The sequence below is a fragment of the Colobus angolensis genome, unplaced genomic scaffold (genome assembly GCF_000951035.1).
Source record: "Colobus angolensis palliatus isolate OR3802 unplaced genomic scaffold, Cang.pa_1.0 Scaffold90, whole genome shotgun sequence".
NCBI classification, from domain to species: domain Eukaryota; kingdom Metazoa; phylum Chordata; class Mammalia; order Primates; family Cercopithecidae; genus Colobus; species Colobus angolensis.
The window spans coordinates 9,844,548-9,850,874 of NW_012122932.1; the positions used below are offsets into that span (position 1 = coordinate 9,844,548).

The 6,327-nt window shown below is 41.8% G+C and overlaps 1 pseudogene; it reads left to right on the forward strand.

Annotated features, from left to right (window-relative positions):
* Window positions 1-2,964: 2,964 nt before the first annotated feature.
* Window positions 2,965-4,470, forward strand: LOC105504289 (annotated as a pseudogene).
* Window positions 4,471-6,327: the final 1,857 nt, after the last annotated feature.

Genomic DNA, 6,327 nt, shown 5'->3' on the forward strand with positions numbered 1-6,327 from the left:
CCTGTATGAAACCTCATTGTTCCTCTGTAACAAAAAGTAAATATTTACCGTGAGCCAGGAGAGGGAGTGAATGATCAGCCTCTGGGCCATCAATCACCATGAGCCATGCTCCAATTTTAATAACCCTCGTAAGGAAGGGCAGGCAAGGACGGCAAAGACTGTCTGGGAGATAAGAGTTTGTCAGAGGAGTCAAATCGCTCAGAGTGGAAGAATATGAGGTGAGTTGTTCAAGCGTGCAGATTGTGAAGGTCCCTTAAGATGGGTTTATAAAGTTGAGGACAGAGTGGTTAGGAGCACAGCCTCTGCAGCTAGACTACCTGCTCCTCCATTTACCAGCTGTGGGAGCCTGGACATGACAATTTCCCAGGGTCCTTTTTTACATCTGTGTAGTGGGGGTGATAAGAGGATCCACTTCATAGGGTTGCTGTGTGGACAAAGTGAGTTCCTGTAGGCAAAATGCTTATAACAGCAGGAGCCTAGGAAGTGCTCAACAAATATCTCTAGGGTGTCAGGAGGTAGCAGCCTTTCTTGGCTACAAGAAGATGGCCAGGAGAGTGGTACTCAATCTCTGTTAGCCATAGTGCACTCAGTAATCCAGGAATTCAATCGAGCTTATGTAATTGTTCAAGAACTTATGTAATTGTTCAAGCCCATGTGGCCAGTAGGTGGTAGAGCCAGGAGGTGAACCTAAGCAGTCTGTCTCCAGAGTTAATGGGCTCAATCATTATGCTGTGCCACCTTTCTACAGCGAAGAAGAGATCACAACACATTTGTTGTTGGGTTTTTTTTTTAAATTCTTTTTCCTGCTGTTCACCCTTTCCTCTTTCAGATGTAGGAATTGACTAATTCTCAAAGGGAAAGGTAAATTACTCAAGTGAAAATAAAAGCACCAAACAAAGTTCAGAAAATGTTCTAGCCCCAAGTGGAATGGCTGGAGGAATTGGGAATGATTAAGCCTGGAGGGGGATTATTTGGGCAGAGGATGAGTCTCTGTGTACTGAGGACAGCTATGGTGAAAAATACCCAGCCTGTTCTCCATGGCTGTAGAGACCCAATTGCATTGAGTGAGAGGTTATCCAGAAAGACATTCTGGTTCAGTGTTAGGACAAAACATTCCAGAAGATATCACATAGTGGCTGCAGTGAACTGAATGCTTGTGTCTTTCTAAAATTCATATATTGAAATCCTAACTCCCAATGTGATGATACTAGAAAGTGGAGGCTTTGGAAGGTAATTAGGTTGTCAAGGTGGAGCCCTCATTAATGGGATTAGTGCACTTATAAAAGGGACCCCAGAGAGCTCCCTAGCTCTCTTTCCAGCATGTGAAGATACAAGAAAGCAGTCATCTGCAACCTGGAAGATATTCCTCACTAGAATCTGACCATGCTGGCACCATGATTTCAGACATCCAGCCTCCAGAACTGTGAGAAACACATTTCTGTTGTTTATAAGCCACGTGGTTTATGATATTTGTTATAGCAGCCCAAATAGATGAAAGGCAATGGCTGAGAACTTAGATTCAAATCATACGAATTCTACTTCCACCCCTTACTATTTGTGTGACCAGAGGCAATTATGTAGTCTCTATGAGCCTCCAGTTCTTCATCTCAAAATAAAGAGGAGGGCTTAGTGGTATGCGTCTCCTAAGACCAATATTACCTTTAAATGAAATAGAGCAAGTAAAAAAGGTTAGCACAGCACTTGGCTTATAATAATCCCACAATGCATGTTGACTATAAAGCTGGTGTAGATTATGAGCAAACGGAAACATTTCTTTGAGTAAAGAGAATTCTTTCTTTATATTTTATTCCTCTCTAGATGCTTTTTATGTTTAAAATATTTTTGGAACATCATTTATCCATCCTTTCATTCATTTAGTGAATAGACGTTTCCTGAGCACCAACTAGTTGTAATGCTTTGAGGGCAGAGCATGAGAATATCGAACAGTCTGCTTATATTCCAGTGAAGGAGGCAGGTATGAAGAACTAATTACCCAATTCGTCATTTAACTGTAATTGTAATATATGCTGTGAAGGATAATTCTAGAGCCACCACTAGAACATTTAACAAAGGCACTGATCTAGCTTTCGCAGGGGCATCATGGGGCCCTCCAAGGAAGTAAATTTTGAGCCAGGTCACCTCAATGTGATGCTGTGATTTGTAGCCAAAGTTCTGTGTGAACCCACAGAAGGCAGTTATTAGGAAGTCTTAGATGACCCAGGAATGTGTCACAAATGATAGCATTTCAGCTTTGTCATGAAGGATAAGGAATATTTCCCCAGGAAGAAAAAGGAAAGAAGAATGTTTGTTGTACAGGACTTTGTAAAGACTTGGAGAAAAATCTCAGAACAGGGACTCAGAAAATATTGATTTTGTTTTGAGCAGACAGTATTAGCAAAAATTAAATTAAAACTTATTCTTTAAAAATTTTCACTGCTGTGTTATTTATCAAGGAAAATTGGAAATAACTATAAAAATAATTGTCTAACAGTTGTGGAAATTTAAACTAAATTAAGCCCAACAGGACTTTCTACATAATACTACAAATATATTAAATATATTCTTCAAGAGCCTGTGATAACATGGGAAATCTTATTTAAAATACCAAGGAAAAATAGAGAGACATAAAATTGCAGTTATCACGTGAGCACAACCATATTATTTCAACCTACGAATATTATTCTGAGAAACAGAAAAGGAAGTAAATATAGAAAAATTATATCAGATTATTTTAAAGTATAGAAAGTTTTTTTCAATTTGTATTTTTAAAATTTTAACATTCTTTTTGAGAAAGGGTCTCACTGTGTTGCCCAGGCATAGCCACCCACTGTGCTTCCACACATGCATGGCCAGGAAGTTGCCCATTCCTCCTGGGACCCCACCCATTTAAAGCAGTTTCAGGATCCTTGAAACAGTGATGCAGAATCTTTCAGGATTTGCTGGAAGCCACAGCCCAGCCTCTTGATGCATACTGAATTTAGCCAGAGTGAAGAGGAGACACTTTCCCTTGTGTGGGGTTTGAATACTGTGTTCCTAGCCTTTTTCTAAGCTCTACATTAAGTCTATATCCTGGACTTGAGGAGTCCTGACAGGTGACAGGTGTATTTTTGTGCAACGGGAACCAATAAAACAGGTATATCTTGGGAACTGCCACTGGAGTGAGAGAAAGAGAGGTTTTCTACAGTTGTAGACTAGATGATAGCACTTGTATTAGGCTGTTCTAGAATTGCCATAAATAAATAACTGAGGCTGGGTAATTTATAAAGAAAAGAGGTTTAATTGGCTCATGGTTCTGCAGGCTTTATAGGAAGCATGGTGTTTGCATCTGCTCGGCTTCTACGGAACCCTCAGGAAGCTTACAATTGGTGGAAGGTGAATGGGGAGCAGGCATATCACAGGATGAAAGTAGAAGCAAGGGAGAGAGAGTGACTGGGGAAGGGTCACACTTTTAAATGACCAGATCTTGCAAGAACTCACTATCATGAAGACAGCACCAAGCCATGAGTTATCTGTGCCCATAATCCAAACACCTCCTACCAGGCCCCACCTGCATTGGGGATTACAATTCAACATGATATTTTGGCAGGGGCAAGTATCCAAACTCTATCAGCACTGGAGTTATAAACTGCATCTGCTAGAAAATACTGAGCAATATCAAGTTTTTATCCACTGCTCCAAATGCAGCAAGAGAACTGAACTTTACCTCAATACTCAAGAAGCTGCAAGATACCATTGAGCAGAGAACAAAAATTGAAATTGGGGACATGTTCTGAATCAGAGGCTATGTCTGCACATGCAGAGAAGACTGAGAAATTTATGCTGCTGCTTATTATAAAGTGGACGATCCAGTGTGGAACATTCAAATTGCAAGGGCATTTGAGCTGCCCGTTAATCTACAGGAAAGTTTAGACCAAGCCTTTCCATAGCCCAGACTTAGAGAAAGAAGAAGCACTAAGCAATGCAGGTACCCTGGCCCTCACTAGTCTCATGTATTTGCTGAGAGAAAAAGCCAAAGAATTCCCCATGGAGAACAGAGTGCAGACCTTTGACCAACAGGAGTTGGAAATGGTGGAGGCTTTGCTGTCCCTTGCTAACCAGCCTCTTACTGACAGCACCTGCTCTGACCAAGGGAATTTTAAAAAGGATATCACTTTCAAGGCAATTTATAGCATATTTTAAAATGCTATGCAACAGCTGCAGGAAAAAGGACTTGTTTTCCAGAAAGATGGTGGTTTTCATAACCTATGCTGTGTAACCAAAACAGACAAAGATCTGCGTAGGAAAATCCACTGGATAATTCAGGAAGAAAACCAAACCACCCGAAGAAAGGCTGCCACTTCCTGCACATCTTGGCCTGCACTCACCCTGATCATCTGCCCAGTCCTAGGTGGGGCTATGCTGCAGCAAGTTCTGGAGCTCCTGGAGGACCAGAGTGACCTCATCAACACAATGGAGCACCACTATTCCTGAGCAGTGGCCTTCTCCTCCTGGCCTTCTGAGTAGAGACCTGAACACATGCCTACCAGCCAAGGAGGAGAAAGAGAAGTTAGGATTCAACCTCAGGCTCTGATTTTAAACATCATGTGGAGCTTATATGCCTGGAAGCAGTTACCTCCTGATAAACTATAAAATATGGCAAACACCACCACCACTACCACCAAAACTCCTGGGCTCAAGCCATCCTCTTGACTCAGCCTCTGGAGTCTCTAGGACTACAGGTGTGTGCCACAACATCCAGCCTATGTACTAAGTTTTCTATAAGAAGAATGTATTATTGATTCTGTGGTTGGTGGAAATAAATAACTTTTCCTTTCTTTCTTTTTATGGGAAAGCTCTCCTGATCAACTTTACCTAATGGAGAAACATCTACCAATGTCATTTCCTCTGCTGAGGTGAAGCTTGATAGGCATCCATTATTCACTCTTTAACATTTAAAGATTTGTTTAGAATGAAAAAATAATATTTGACTGGGCGCAGTGGCTCTCACCTGTAATCGTAGCACTTTGGGAGGCTGAGGCAGGTGGATCACCTGAGGTCAGGATTTCAAGACCAGCCTGGCCTACATGGCAAAACCCCATCTTTACTAAAAATACAAAAAAAAAAAAAAATAGCCAGGCATGGTGGTGGGCACCTGTAATCCCAGCTACTCAGGAGACTGAGGTAGGAGAATCACTAGAACCCTGGAGGTGGAGGTTGCAGCGAGCCGAGATTGCGCCATTGCACTCCAGCCTGGGCAACAGAGCAAGACTGTATCTCAAAAAAAAAAAAAAAAAAAAAAAAAGTCTTTGCGGGATCATCAGTTAAACCACTCAATACTGAAATCCTGTATGAGATTAGCTATACAAGGCTGACCTGACACTGAAGAAGCAGAACACAGAGCAGCACAGAGCAGGCAAGTTTTGACAGAAGAGAAAGAAAGTTCATTTTGGAGAACAGGGGAGAGAAAGAATATATGAAATGATCCCGGATGATAAACCTCCAGGAAAGAAAAAAGCCATCAAAGAAAGAAAAAAGAGATAAAAAGAAACAGAAAATTATAGGCAATAAAATTCCCTAGTTTGACAACCTTGGATCAGGCTTCCCACCCTACATAAATTCTCTAGCCCTCTAAGTAGGTTTGCCCATTCGTGGGTTGGTCTGCCTGTCTCTGTGTCTTCATCTTTGTGTAAGTGTGTGTGCGTGGGTGTGTGCATGTGCTCCCTCTTTGTTTTCTCATATATTGCAGATAACGACTTAATTTTCTTGGCTAACAACTGATTTATAGGCAGAAGTGTTTGGGTGTCTTTGCAATCACAAACTGCTCTGTTAGTCCAGGATAAGGCCAAGCAGGGTACAGTGGTGCCAGTTATCAGGCAAGGCAGGAGGTCAGGCAATAGCTCACCATTCATTCAATTGAACGATCTAGGACCTGGAGGTCGTCTTCCTCTCCTTTTACCCCCTCATAGCTCACATCCCATCATTTCAAAGTCCTGCCTATTGATCCTCAATCCCTTTCTCTCTGTCTTTACTACTGCCACCTTAACTCAGATTATCAGTGGTCCCCTGATGGGGCTCCCAGGATTGAATCAACTATCCACATACAAGCCAAGGTCTTATTTATTTATTTATTTATTATTAAACTTTAAGCTCTAGGGTACATGTGCACAACGTGCAGCTTTGTTACATATGTATACATGTGCCATGTTGGTGTGCTGCACCCATCAACTCATCATTTACATTAGGTATATCTCCTAATACTATCCCTCCACCCTCTCCCCACCCCACGACAGACCCCAGTGTGTGATGTTCCCCTTCCTGTGTCCAAGTGTTCTCATTGTTCAATTCCCA